Source organism: Marmota monax, unplaced genomic scaffold (genome assembly GCF_021218885.2).
Source record: "Marmota monax isolate L192 unplaced genomic scaffold, Marmota_monax_Labrador192_F-V1.1 WCK01_AAM20220418_F8-fsc00131, whole genome shotgun sequence".
Lineage (NCBI taxonomy): Eukaryota > Metazoa > Chordata > Mammalia > Rodentia > Sciuridae > Marmota > Marmota monax.
Genome location: NW_026693141.1, coordinates 1,471,992 through 1,487,981, shown reverse-complemented (window position 1 = coordinate 1,487,981; position 15,990 = coordinate 1,471,992). Strand labels below are relative to the sequence as shown.

At 33.9% G+C, this 15,990-nt stretch overlaps 1 protein-coding gene across 1 annotated transcript in view; it reads left to right on the top strand.

Annotated features, from left to right (window-relative positions):
- The window catches only part of Exoc4 (exocyst complex component 4), a 782,534-nt gene that overhangs the window by 254,265 nt on the left and 512,279 nt on the right, over nucleotides 1-15,990 (top strand). The window lies entirely within an intron of this gene.

Sequence of the window (15,990 nt, the reverse complement as noted above, 5' to 3'; positions counted from 1 at the left end):
AATTTGTGGAAGTAGATTACTTTGTGAGGATGAAGGGAAGGGTAGGCCAGTGAAATGAAGGGTTGAAACTTCAAGGTCCAAAGAAACAATGGATTGGGAGAGATTCAGGTCAGGGATTGAAATTTATGAATCTTCTTTGTGGTAGATAGAATCCCTGGAGTTGTTTAGCTTTTGAATTAGGATTACATGGAAGGAAAAACTCTTGACCAATCAGAGGAAATCCGCAGAAGGAAAAGGCTGCTACGTGGTTGAAGAAGAAGAGCTCCTGAGACTCTAGGAATGTCCTAACTTATTCTAAAGTTAGGGATAGACAGGCAAGTGGACACGCAAGGTTTCTTGAGTGAAAGTCATGTTATCAGCTTTTTAAAAAATTCACCTAAATGAGGTCTTAATGATTCCTAGGAACCATAACCAAATGTTTGCTTTTGCTTTCAGTGCCCTTCTGTCAGTTGTGATTACTAGACCTTTCTCTCTCAGCCCAATATGTTCAAACTTGTGGGATTATTATAATAGCTTAATAGTCTGTTTTAGGGTACAAATTCCTGAGATAAAACTTTATGACTTCTGTAGCCATTATCAAAATTATTGGTGAAAAACTATCTTTATTTAGTGTTGACATCAAGTCTTTAATGAAAATGTTTTGTTCTGCTAACATGAACTGAACTGGAACCATTCGGAATTTTCCATTGTAGTCTCAAGAATTACTCTCTCTGTCTTATATGAATTGTCTCTGAGGCCCAACTAATTGCAATACCTCTTAAGTTAGTGAATGAGAGCCTGTTCTCATTCTGAATCTTATGAGAATTTGCAACTACTGCAGATTATCTTAGTTTTTTTTTCATACCTCTCTCTAATTGCTTGATAGCATAATCACAAAAGTTTGATGTTCTGTAGTAGATTTCTTTAAATAAAATAAAAAATGTTATGAATGATTACTAGGTTGAATGGCTTCCCTCATTACTCTCTGGGAGTTTTAATTCCTGTGATTTTGTGGTTGTATTAACCTCATTGGTTTAACCATTGCTGAAGTCTTCTACTTACCCACTGGGTAGCTAGTGTCCATCAGCAGCATTTCATACAGGATGAACAAATAATCTCTTTTTCCTAAGTTCAATGGAATATGTAAATATTTTCAAATGTCTTTCTCCAAATATACTTTGTTGGAAATGGGACCCATGATGAAGAAATATTATCAAATATACTCCTTTGGTAGTAGATGGCTAATGGTAGTTGTGTAATATTTCCATTTGGATTACAGGTTATATTTTAGAATAACTAAATGTACTAAGGAAATATATTTCTTGATATTGGTGTATGATAGATTTAAATTGTAGGAGCAACTCTATGGTAGTGGTCTAGTAATCTGAAATTATTCATGTACGTAATTAAAGTTTAGGTGGTCTTCAGTGGTACTGAACCCCTTAAAAACATATTCTCCTCTGGGACTAGGAAGCATCTTCTGAGTTTATCTAGTCTAGTGACTATGAATTGTACATATTCTTTAGGACACTTAGAGGCATAAATACTGTTTGGGTAGAATCATAAGTATTGCCTTAGAGGGAAAGAGTTACAAGAACTCACTAATCAGCATTCCTAGCCCTCTTTTGAAAGCTTCATCCAGAGAAGCTCAAGTTATTTGTTTTTAAATGTTTGAATTTTTCACAAATTTCAAATTTTGCTATTTTTTAAAATGATACAATGAACCTTTCTATGAACACTTGTTTATACACCTTTAATGTTGAGGAACAGAGAAAGGATAATCCTATTTAAAATTTGATAGACACCCAAATTACATTCTGAAATTTGTTTTACCAGTTTATACTTTTTGCAAAAGTCTATGAAAGTATCCATTTCTTTTCATTCTTAACATTATTTAATATTGTCAATTTTTAAAAATGTAAAAATTTTTAAGATTTCAAATTTTACTGACTAGTGAAAGTACCTGATGGATAGCCATGTCTATTTATGTACATTTATTTGATGTGTGTGTGTGTGTGTGTGTGTGTGTGTGTGTGTTTTAATACTGGGCATTGAATTTGGACATTTTACCACTGAACTCTATTGCCATTCCTTTGTTGCTTATGTTTTGTTTTAAGATGGGGTCTTCCTAATTGCTGAGGAGTGCTTGGAACTTGTGATCCTCCTGTCTTGGCCTCCTAAGTCAATGGTATTACAGACATGTGCCACCATGCATTATGATTTTTTTTCCCAATAAATTATTAGTAAGAAGGGCTGGGTTTGTGGCTCAGTGGTGCAACGTTTGCCTAGCATATGCGAGGCACTGGGTTCAATCCTCAGCACCACATAAAAATAAATAAATAAAGGTATTGTGTCCATCTACAACTAAAAAAAAATATTAAAAAAATGATTATTAGGAGTCTAAAACTAACCTCTTTTCTATTTTTAGTGGCTGGTACCTTCTTTTTAAATGATTTTAAATGTCTTAGATGTAATTGTATTATAAATACTCTCTCCCAGTCTGATCCTTAGATAAAATGTGATTTGGAGGAAAAGATGATTTTGTTAAAAACAATCTTAAAGCTACAACTGTAATTGTATGGTATGAATTTATTTTTGATATGATTAGTTCTTTTAGATGAATAGACTTTTTAAAAACTACAAAGTAAATAGGTATAGTTTTCCTTGAGTAATCTGTTTTAGTGCCTCACATTCCTTACCAGCTGTTTTTCAACTTTTCAAAAATTTAAATGTGACAATTAACATCTTATATTAGTTTGAATATCTATCTAGTTTAGTAGTCAAGAATTTGACCCAGCATAAAATTTCAAGATTTTATTATTCACTTTTAATTAATCTCAAATTTTAGTTAAAAAGCAGCAACTTAATTCTCCTTTTCTTCTTAAAATTAGTCTGTTTTATGGACTGTGAGCATATTCTACAATATCACTCTAGATAGATTGCAAGTGGGCATCGTTTGTACTTTTCAGAAGGGAAGCACAGATGTTCAACAATTTGCTGACAGTAATACCACAGCAGAACTAGAAATTAAGATCCCAGTCTGTTAAGATGTTCTCTCAAGATAAAAATGACTATGACATGCAAATGGGCATAGCTCTCTTGTCTAGTAATAATACATGGCTCAGTATGTGGTCCAGCATGTGTTTCTTGTAGGAGACATGAGAATCATTCCTGTGTTGTGTTCCTCAAGGCTTCCATGAAGAGTTTCCATCTGGCTGATGACCAGGGCTGATTTTGGCTGGAAGAAGCCTAGCAGGACTCCTTAATCTTCGCCCTCACCCGCCCATCTCCAGCAGTTAGTGATATGGTGTAAACTAAGTGCAAATTGGAGCATTATAACACCTCTCCGCTTAATATTAAAAAAAAAAAAAACAAGAACAAATATAGTTATGTTTATTTATCAATGACTATAAAGTTTCCTCATTGAATATGTAGTGGCATTTCTTATCTCATATGTTAAGAATTATCTCTCTTCACTGAAGAAGTACAATATAAAGTATATCCTGAACAGTGTCCTCCAACTTCAGGGTAGATCTGGAGGGTTTAAAAGACAGACATCTGTTTTTGAGTTCCTGACTTAGACTCAGAATTTGCATTTCCATCAAGTTTTTCTAGGATGCTGCTTTTGCTCATCCAGGGAAACATGCTTGGAGAATTACTATTCCAAACCTTGTAGTAAAAGTGCAAAAAGATTGTGCTGTGCAGAATAGACCTGTTGACTCTGACCAAGTATTTGTTTCTTCTTTAACACTCTAGTATTTAGGAATTATCTTATTTCCTCTGGAGAATATCAAACCTCATAGAGTTATGCACATGCATTAGGAGATCATCAACCTTACACCTTTTCCCCTGGGCCTAGAGTAATTTGAAAAGAGACATTCCCATCAAGTGACATAAAATCTGTAGCTATAGTAACAAATTAACAATTACCAGTCTCTGTAATTGGGTGTTTGTACAAATCTCCTTCATTGGGGTTTTATGCATGAATTATAAACCTGAAGATAGGATAATATTTGGGAAAAGAATGTGAAGGACTTGTTTCCAAGGTCTCTTATTCTAATAGAGATTTCAGACTAAGTTTGAATTGAAATAAGTAGTCATGTGCCTATAAGGCATACCACATTCTTGAATATAATAAAATACTGTGAGGAAGATATTATCTTCGTGCTATGCTGATTGTTTAGTTGTACATTCGTGTGAGCAATTTTAAAGGTCATCTAGTGGCCACTGTTAGTTGCTTTGTCAGTGTCCGTTTTACTTTGCCTCCACCCGCTGCTGACTTTGTTCTGGGTGGTAATGTTCTCAGTGATACATTTCTCTGTGTCCTTTGCAATTGGATGAAGCCAATGAGATATAAGTAGAAGTAGTTGTATACTTCTGAGAAAACTCCTTAAAAAGGGGGCTGATTCAGTTGAGAAGTAGGAACTCTTTTTTTGGGGGGGTGGGTGGGTGTTGGTGGTGTATAATACCACAACCATTGAGCTACATCCCCAGCCCTATTTTTTGTATTTTATTCAGAGATAGGGTTTCACTGAGTTGCTTAGTACCTCACTTTTGCTGAGGCTGTCTTTGAACTCAGGATCTCTGCCTGCAATTTGAATGTGATGGCTTATTTAGTAGCCATTGTGAACTATGAGGTACCTTGAAATTGGAAGCCAGGGACTAATGTTGGTAGAGCAAGGAGGACTAGTTGACTATATACCTTCAAATTGTCTTTTTAAACCTATTTATTTGGATTTTCTGTTATTTATATGTAAACCTTATTATTTATATTGAAGATGGTATTTTCTTTTGTTTTAAAGATTAATATGTCTTTAAATCTATGAGGTGCTTTTACTATTGATCCTGTGAATTCATTATAAATTATTCCATGATTAGGACTAGCTTCCTGACATTCTACATCTTTTCTTTTTTCTACTTTTCACCTAGAGAAATAGTATGTTTTTTGTAGTCTAAATAACATGTTTTAATTTTAATAAATTTAAAAAGTTTTATTAACATAAAATTCCCCCATTTTATGTGTATAATTTGGTGATTTTTGGTGAATTTACTGAGTTGTATAAATATTACCACAATCCAGTTTTAAAACACATTTGTCAACTTGCTTATATATATAGAATAAAACATTTTATTTGTTTATGTAATCCCTCATTCCTATTTTTAGGAAATCCTCATTTCTGCCTCAAAAAAATAATCCTATCAAGTTGTGATAAGTGCTATGGAAGGAAGAAGGTGTGAGGTGCTTAGAAATTGAGCAGTACAAGAGACAGCAGAGCCAGTAGAATCAGATTTCTTCTCTGGGGATCTCTGAAGGGAGATGGGGCAGAGGCAAAGTAGATTGTTCCCTACACAAGGAAGAGAATGTTGAAGGCATTGAATCAGGAAGAAAAGGAGGGTGTATAAGAATTTCTTAAGGAGCTAGTGTAATGAGGAAGAACTTGAAGAGTTAGGCTGAACATCATTCAGTGATGTGGCTACACATTGTCTCATTAGTTACATGACTTTTTCAGGAAAGTAGTTAATATAGAAGATAAAATAAATGAATTTTTTGCCATATGACTGATGTTATTTTTATCATTAACAGTTTTATATATTTTCTTAAACTTCCTTAAAGTACAGCATGCACTTCTTTATCTTCTTGAACACGAATATTTTACATATTGTATAACTTTTTATTGGTAACTTCAGGAAGTCATTATGAACTTCAAACAGCATACTATATTAAGGTTTGAGTCTGCTTGTCTTTGATTCAAATGATCCAGCATCCTGTCTGGGGTCTAATTTTTTACTTAATTTTATTTTCTTTTCCTTCTTTCTTTCCTTATTGTCAGGCTTTTTTTCTGTTCCTGGCTTATATTCTTCTAGTAATCTTTGTCCCCTTCTTTTTTTTAAATGTAGAAATTGTATGTGAGAATGTATTGTTCCGTGTAAAGTAGAAGTAAATAGACTTGTGGTGAGTAATAAGGCATGTGAAATTTATAACATCTGTCTTGTCCCCTGAGAGGCCATTTTTGTTTACTTCCAATTCTCGATTACTGGCTGGATTCGTGAAATTGCTGGATATGTGAGCTGTATCTGCTCTCCAATTTGCTAGACAGTAATTGGGCAGAGGAGAAAATTGGTTGTTCCATTGAGTGTGTTTTTCTAGTATGTTGGTGGCTGGCTCAGGACCCTTTTAAGTTACGAATTCATGTATGTAGTAGATACCAAACCCTTATTAAGTGGTTGTCATACCCAGATATTGTTCAAGGTGTTTCACATGTATAAATAATATTGATGATATATTTTGCTGTTTTATAATATATTAATTCATGTAGTCCTAATATTCAACTCATAGGAACATTTCTATGTTTAAAAACAAAAAGTAACTTTGTTCTCCCATGTAATTTCTTATAACAGCATATTCTAGAATGAATGTTCCAGAAAATTTGACAAAGATGTTCTAAATAGCATCAGATGCCTCTTTATTGGCTAAATTATTCTTATTATCATCATCATCATCACTACCATCATCACCATTATTATGATGATGATGCTGGGCAACAAACTAGAGACCCCCTTCCGCATCCTATATCACAGAGCTACATCCTCAGCCCCCAGCATCTACATTATTGATAATACATTCCCTAGTCTCAATTTATAGACTCTCCATAGGAATATCAAGAAGCATCAAAGTTCTTAAAAGGAGTCTAATGAAAATGTAAAAATATATAGGAAAACAGGGTTACATATTTTAAATTGATTGAAATACAGTGAAACCCTGAGGGCTTAGACTTAGGGGTTCTATGAATTAGGCATTATACTGAGAAAGAAAAAGAGTTTGCTAAAGGAGAATGGGGATACTTTGGTCCAAGTCCTTTGTACTATGATAAATTATACCTTCTGTATGTAAGGACATTTTTTTCTGATATTTGGACTAAGGACATTTGAAACATTTTATTTGCTGTCCTCAGTTTAGTTTTTATCAATTATTGAGAAATTCAGATTGATAAGCCAACTGTTAAACTATAGTTCTTTTTAAAAATATTTTTATTAGATTTTGATAGACCTTTATTTTATTTACTTATTTATACGTGGTGCCGAGAATCGAACCCAGTGCCCCATGCATGCTAGGCAAGTGCTCTACCACTGAGTCACAACCCCAGCCCTAAACTATAGTTCTTAATATATTATTTTGAAAAGAATAAGTTATTTAGAGCATATTGTTTCTTTTGGGCAAATTTACTTTTGGTTTTACTTATTATATTGAGATTGGAGAAAAATCTGGCCCCAAATTCTTTTTGTAACCAATGCATGAAGCAGTATATTGCAAGAGATCTGGTATATACTTTCATCAGATGAGTTGTAAAACCTTTCTGTCTTCTAGCCCTTGAAATTACAACATCAGGAGCACAAGACACTGAATTTTTCAAATGGCATTTTTTCAGGGGGAAGACATCCAGTGTCTCATTGGGGAATTCTTCTGCCCAGAGGAATCCAAGCCACCCTAAATAGCCACCCTAAATCTTGATATCTCGAATAATTAAACCCCCCTAAATCTTAACATCTCACAACAATTAACAAATAATAAAACACAAACACTCAGAAATATATTTGCAAAAGCAAAGCCCCTGATAGATCTAGACCACATGGGTTCTTGAACTACACAAAGACAAAATGGCTCTGGTGGTTTATTTAAGGGTATACATGAAAAAGCAGGGTTAAGGTTTCAAGGGCGGTGTCTTGCTTTGTGATGTCTTGTAGTCAGCTGGTTGATTAACATCTTGACAGGTCACAGCTATCTCAGTGTTCTCTGGGATCTTAGGCAGAGCTCGAGGGGGAAGTTACATTAGGAGATGTAATACGGAATGCATTACAATTCTTATTACACATATAGACCACAATTTTTCATATCTCTGGTTGTATATAAAGTATGTTCACACCAATTCATGTCTTTATATATATATACTTTGGATAATGATGTCCATCACATTCCACCATCCTTGCTAATCCCCTGCCCCCACCCTTTCCTTCCAACCCCTCTGCCCTATCTGGAGTTCGTCTATTCTTCCCATGCTCCCGCTCCCTACCCCACTATGAATCAGTCTCCTTATATCAGAGAAAACATTCAGCCTTTGTTTTTTTGAGATTGGCTAACTTTAATTAGCATTATCTTCTCCAACGCATTCCATTTACCTACAGATGCCATGATTTTATTCTCTTTTATTGGTGAGTGTTCCATTGTGTATATATGCCAATTTTTAAAAATCTATTCATTTACTGAAGGGCATCTAGGTTGGGTCCACAGATTAGCTATTGTGAATTGTGGTGCTATAAGCATTGATGTGGCTGTGTCCCTGTAGTATGCTGTTTTTAAGTCATTTCAGTATAGAATGAGGGAGGGATAGCTGGGTTAAATGGTTGTTCCATTCCCAGTTCTTCAAGGAATCTGCATACTTCTTTCCATATTGGCTGCACCAATTTGCAGTCCCACCAGCAATGTATAAGTGTGCCTTTCCCCCACATTCTTGCCAACACTTATTGTTGTTTATCTTCATAATAGTTGCCATTCTGACTAGAGTGAGATGATATCTTAGAATATTTTTGATTTGCATTTCTCTAATTGTTAGAGATGATGAACATTTTTTTCATATGTTTGTTCATTGGTTGTTTATCCTCTTCTCAGAAGTGTCTCTTCAGATTCTTGCCCATTTATTGATTGGGTTATTCGGTTTAGCTTTTTGAGTTCTTTATATACCCTTGAGATTATGCTCTATCTGATGTATGAGAGGTAAAAATTTGCTCCCAAGATATAGGCTCTCTATTCGCCTCACAGATTCTTTCTTTTGCTGAGAAGAAACTTTTTAGTTTGATTCCATCCCATTTATAGATTCTTGGTTTGAATTCTTGCACTATAGGAGTCTTATTAAGGAAGTTGGGGCCTAATCCCACATGATGAAGATTAGGGCCTACTTTTTCTTCTGTTAGATGTAGAGTCTCTGGTTTAATTCCTAGGTTCTTGATCCACTTTGAGTTGAGTTTTGTGCATGGTGAGAGAGAGGGATTTAATTTCATTTTGTTGCATATGAATTTCCAGTTTTCCCAGCACCATTTGTTGAAGAGGCTATCTTTTCTTCAATGCAAGTTTTTGGTGCCTTTGTCTAATGTAAGATAATTGTAATTTTTTGGGTTAGTCTCTGTGTCCTCTATTCTGTACCATTGGTCTATCAGTCTGTTTTGGTGCCAGTTACCATGCTGTTTTTGTTACTATTGCTCTGTTTTATAGTTTAAGGTCTGGTATAGCGATGCCACCTGCTTCACTCTTCCTGCTAAGGATTGCTTTATCTATTCTGGGTCTCTTATTTTTCCAGATGAATTTCATGATTGCTTTTTCTATTTCTATGAAGAATGCCATTGGGATTTTTATCAGAATTGTATTAAATCTGTATAGTGCTTTTGGTAGTATGGTCATTTTGATAATATTAATTCTACCTATTGAAGAGCAAGGTAGATCTTTCTGTCTTCTAAGGTCTTCTTTGATGTCTTTCTTTAGGGTTCTGTAGTTTTCATTGTATAGATATTTCACCTCTTTCATTAAGTTGATTCCCAAGTATTTTATTTTATTTTATTTTTTTTGAGGCTATTATAAATGGGGTAGTTTTCCTCATTTCTCTCTCAGAGGATTTATCACTGATGTACAGAAATGCCTTTGATTTCTGGGTGTTGATTTTATATCCTGCTACTTTGCTGAATTCATTTACTATTCTAGAAGTTTTCTGGTGGACTTTTTTGGGTCTTCTAGGTATAGAATCATATACCTAGGAACCAATTTTTTGTTTTGTCAATTGTTTCTTTTTGATTTCATTTCTAATTTTAATTATTTCTTGCCTTCTACTGCTTTTGCTGTTCATTTGTTTTTCTTTATCTAGGGCTTTGAGATTTAATGTGAGGTCATTTATTTGTTGACTTTTTCTTCTTTTAAGGAATGAACTCCGTGCAATGAACTTTCCTCTTTGTATTGCTTTCAAAGTGTCCCAAAGATTTCTATGTGTTGTGTCTATGTTCTCATTTACTTCTAAGAATTTTTTAATCTCTTCCTTTTGTCTTCTGCAACCCATTTTTCATACAGTAGCATATGTTTAGTTTCCAGGTGTTGGAGTAGTTTTTATTTTGTCATTGATTTCCATTTCATCTCATTATGATCTGATAAAATGCATGGTAGTATCTCTACTTTTTTGTATTTGCTAAGAGTTGCTTTGTGGCGTATTATGTGGTCTATTTTAGAGAAGGATCCATGTGCTGCTGAGAAGTGTATCTGCTTGATGCAGGTTGAAATATTCTATATATGTCAGTTAAGTCTAAGTTATTGACTGTATTATTGAGTTCTGTAGTTTCTTTATTCAACTTTTGTTTGGAAGATCTATCCAGGGGTGAAAGAGATGTGTTAAAGTCACCCAAGATTATTGTGTTGTGGTCATATGACTCTTGAACTTGAGAAGAATTTGTTTGATGAACATAGCTGCACCATTGTTTGGGGCATATATATTTATGTTTGTTATGTCTTGTTGGTGAATGGTTCCCTTGAGCGCTATGTAATGTTCATCTTTATTCCTTTTGATTAACTTTCCCTTGATGTCTACTTTGTTTTATACAAGGATAGCAACCCCTGCTTGCTTCCACAGTTCATGTGAGTGGTATGATTTTTCCCAACTTTCCAACTTCAGTCTGCGTATGTCTTTTCCTATCAGATGAGTCTCCTAGAGGCAGCATATTGTTGGTTCTTTTCTTTTTTTAATCCAATCTGCTAGCCTATGTCTTTTGATTGGTAAGTTTAAGCCATTAACATTCAGGGTTATTATTGAAGCATGTTTTGTATTCCCAGCCATATTTGTTTATTTATTTATTTTTATTTAACTTGACTTGATTTTCTTCTTTGATTAGTTTTTTCTTTAGGGTACTCCCTCCCTCTGCTGATTTTCCTTGTTGTTTTTGTTTCCTCTTCATGGATTATTTTTCCAAGGATGTTTTGTAGTTCTGGTTTTCTAGCTATAAATTCTTTTAACTTTTGTTTATCATGGAAGATTTTATTTCATCTTCAAATCTAAAGCTTAATTTTGCTTGATACAAGATTCTTGGTTGAAACCCATTTTCTTTCAGAGGTTGATATGTGTTCTTTCAGGATTCTCTACCTTTCAGGGTCTGTGTTGAAAAATCTGCCATTATCTTAATTGATTTTCCCCTATATGTAATCTGATTCCTTTCTCTCATGGCTTTTAAAATTCTTTCCTTATTCTGTATGTTGGGCATTTTTATTATAATGTTCCTTGGTATGTATCTGTTGTGATTTTGTACATTCGGTGTCCTGTAGGCTTCTTGAATTTGGATTTCCAATTCAGTCTTCATGTTTGGAAAGTTTTCTGATATTATTTCATTGAATAGATTGTTCATTCCGTTAGTTTGGAACTCTGTGCCTTCCTCTTTCTCAATATCTCTTAAATTTGGTCTTTTTATGGTATTCCATATTTCTTGAATGTTCTGCACATGGTTTCTTACCATTATTACTATGTGGTGATCTTTTGCTTTCAGTATTTGTTTATGTAGCTCCTTGTCGAACTGATCTTTCATTGCCTGTATTTGCTCTCCTATATCTTCCTTGAGTTCACAGAACATTTTAACCATGTACCTCCTGAACTCCTTCTCCGTCATTTCTTTTGCTGTGGCTGCCAATGATTCTACTGGTATCTTGATTTGTTTGGGACACTTTCTTCCCTTGTCTTTTCATGTTTCTCATGTGTCTTCCTTTCCAGCTCTGTGAGTCTGGGGTGTTATTGTTTTTATCTTATAGGTTTGTAGTGCTCTTGTAAGGCTCCAAGACCTCTCCTTTGTGTGGAAGGACAATGTTAACAGAACGCAATATCAACAATATACCACCTATGAACAATTTGTTGTTATTAAGATGTTTGCAGTTTAGTCTCAATGAACAGCAATGTTGGATTCAATTATTATCTAAAATATAATCAGCAGTTTTGTAAAAGATTTTACAGTTTCTGATGGTGGACAGTGAACTGGGGGTATGGCATAGGATGATATGCTGAGGAGGTAGGATGTGTGTATATAGAGTTAATATATCTTAGGAAGTGTGAAGGAAAAATCTAATAAAGAGGGTTAGTAGAGTTAGAGTAGACAGGAAGTAAATTAGGGTAGACAAGTATGTGGTAAGACAGTAGAGTACATAAAACAAACAGACATATGTATTTAGAGAAGTACAGGATGTTAAAACAGTAAAATTTGGAGGGGGAAAGAAAAATGAAAGAAGAAAAAAGAAAAGAAAAAAAGAGCATTTCCAACACCTCTATATTATATTATTCAGATGATTCAGTCCTCAAAATCCTATTTTATACAAAGTTCTTGGTTTCACATATATTGGGGATGTGAGGGCCATAGGATAGAGGGGTAGAAGAGAAAGAGAAAAAAATAAAAATACTCAATGGGAGAAACCAGGGTTGTTGCTAGTTTTAAGGATCAGTATCTTTCCTGCTTCTCTTCTCATCCAGTAGGTGAATTAATAGTATTTTTGTCTTCCTACTTTTTTCCCATTCTCCTAGAGTGTGTTTTGGATTCTATCTGAATGAAATTATATGGAAGGAAAACTTAAGATTCATTACAACACAAAAGAATTAAAAAGGGGACTTAAACAGATATTAATATACCTATCTTCATAAGTGCATTATTCATAATAGCCAAAAGCTAGAAGCAACTCAGGTGTCCATCAGTGGATAAATTCATGAACAAAATGTGGTTTAAAATGCACAATGGGATGTTATTCAGCCTTAAAAAGAACGGAAATACTGACACATGCTACAGTATGGATGTATCTGGGAAACATTAGAGTAAGTGAAATAGAATAATCACAAAAAGACAAATATTGTGTGATTCCCATATACAAGTTACCTAGAGTATTCAAAATTCATAGAAACAGAAAGTAGAATGGTTGCCAGCAGGGAAGGAAAAGGAGGTAGTGTTAATTGGGTAGAGTTTCCATTTGGGAAGATGAAAATATTTCTAGAAGTGAATGGTGGTGACCATTGCCCAACAATATGCACGTCTGAACTGTATATTTAAAAATGGTTAAAATGTAAATTTTATGTTTTGTATATTTTACCACTGTTTTAAAAAATATACTCATTGCATTAATGAAAAGTTGGCAACTTCCCAACTGTTTAAGAGTAGGGAAATTGCAGATAAGTAAATGTTTCATGTAAGTTTAGAAAGAGGTATTCATTTAAATGTTTTATAAGAATACTTAATGAGAAGAAGTTGTGTCATAAATAAAAGGGCATGTATTTAAACAATACAACTCAAACAGATAAATAAAATACATAAAACAGGTGTGTATTGTCTTTGAAACTACAAGAAAAAGTTATCTAAAAATAAGCAGAGAGAAGAAAAACAGTCAAACCAGAGAAAATCCATTAGAGTTTTTCATAGCAAACAAAAGAGTTTTATAGAAGTTGAGTGCAACTTAATTAGCCTCCAAATTAGAATTATAGTTCAGAAAAGTTGAGCATTTGTAGAAAATCTGTTCTAGTAGTCATTGCTAGTAAAAAGCAGTTTTCAAATTAAGTTCTTGTGTAAAACAGAATACTCCATCAATGGAAATGAATCCACATCTCAGATTTTGTAAGCATTTGCTGTATATGATAATTTATGGTGCAGTGCATGTAGTAAATAGATGCTGTTAGAACAACTTGTAAAGAATCTGCACAATTTACCTCATAATATTTGACAAAATTAATTACAGATATTTCAAAGAGGTAAAATATACCAAAACCATAAAATTAGAAAGTACAAGCATTTATTAAATGTTCATTTGTAAAAATACTTAGTGCTTAAATATAATGAATACACTTTGCAAGGTTAACTTAATATTGTTACATATAAGTGTAAATGTTATAATCCAAAACATGTAAAATTAGTATCCCCCCAAACTAAATGGACTAATTTTGCAAAAAATATCACAGAAAGTGTAAAGTTCTTTCAGATGTAGGCTTCATAAGACCAGTGCAAGTAGCTGATTCTTGGATTGCAACACTATGTTTTATGATAACTATTTTTTGGCCTGTTTCCCTTACAGTGGTAAGTGTGTGTGTGTGCGCGCGTGTGTGTGTGCGTGTGTGTGTGTGTGTGTGCGCGCGTGCACGAAATTGCCTGTCTGTGTACTTTTTAAAATTTTTGGCCTTTTCCTGAACAAATATAAAGTCTAGCTGAAGGTACTTAGCAAAGGTCTGAATATGAACAAGTCGGTTTGGGGGTGGGAGGGCTTTTTTTCCAAAGGTCTGAAATTCTACAAATGTTTTTGTCCATTGATGAAGCAGATTTGGGGATGGTGGAATAATGTGCATCATCATTATTGTGCAAGGATTGCTACATTATCCTGCCGATATAGCATACATAATCATTTAAATGTAAAACATTTAAAAGATGAAATACATATATTCCATTAAAAATTCAACGGGTATAGACATCACATTATACAATGGAAATAACAGCAATTATTAGTTTACAGGGCCTCACTAAGTTGCTGAGCCTGGCTTTGAACTTGTGATCCTCTTGCCTCTAGCCTGCTGAGCTGCTGGGATTACAGTCATGCACCACTGTGTCTGGCTCTGCTACAGTTTTTAATTTTCCATTTCAGTTGCTGCAGCCTTCCTTTCACTCCTCCTGTCTTATTTCACCTCTTTTTTTTCTTTCTACCTCCTTCCCTGTCTCCCCTCTACTCTTTCCCTCTCTTTTTCTCTATTCCCCCTTCCTCTTTTCCTTTCTTTTATTCTCATTCAGTTTTCTCAACAATCTCAGCAAGAATATAAAGTTTTTGAGTTTAATTTATGCCTTTCCCTGTTTAACCATAAAAATCAACCAAGTGTTTATTTCCGATAGCACTGCTATAATGGGAAATCAGCCTGCAATGCGGGGTGATTACTGTTGGTGATGATGTATAAAATAAATGAAAGGATGTTATGTAGGAATGTTGACCCTTCAGGGCTTATAAGTGCACATTTCATGGTCTGAATGGTAAACTGAGCCAGTTTGATATTGACTACTGGAAATGATGATGTTTATATATTTTCAAAATAATATTTGAATGAATCATTCTTCCACATATTGTATTGAATACACTTGATAATCATATTTTAATGCTGTTCTTTCAGAGCTGCTTTTGCTATGAGAGACAATAGTTGAAAATTTGAAATCTTCAGAAATTGCTTGATTTTTCTTTTCCCCAATATTTCATGTTATATAATTAAGATTTTATGTTTGTAAGTCTCTCTCCGTGTAGCTCATGAGAAAAAGATTTTTCAAGTGGGCCTGATGGTGTACATAGGAAGCTGAGGTAGGAGGATTACAAGTTGAGGCCAAATTGGCAAACTTAGTAAGACCCAGACTCAAAATAAAAGGACTGGGGATATAACCCAGTGGTAGAGCACTTGCCTAACATGTCCAAGGCTCTGGGTTCAAGTCCCAATATCAAATATTTTAAAAAGATTTCTAATTTATGATTTTCTCACTGAAAATAGTTTTTGTCATCTTTATTTTAAAAAGAATTATTTAAACAAAGTGGTCCTATCTAAGACTATTACATTATAGAATCTGTTAAAAATTGATTTGTTAATATTTCTTATTTTGATAGTTTTTGAACTTTGTCCTGTCCCCTGTGCATTTCAACAACAATGTAGAAAATGAAAAATAAAATAGAATTATATCTGCAGAGTAATGTACTATATTTTTTATTTTTTTTCCTGTTTCACATATATCTGTACCTTTAACAATGCAGTAATAATGGAGTGAATTCAGTTTTCCTTCAAAGTGAATGTAAGTAGCTTATCTCATGACTCCTATTGATTAAATCAAAGTCAGCAAAGGTATTTTATCAAGAGTAATATTTGTCCTTTTTAGCCATTTTAGTAAATCTTAAGAAGTGAAATTGCACTTTATTACCAACCTTCAATCATGTCTTATACTTTAATTTTTAAA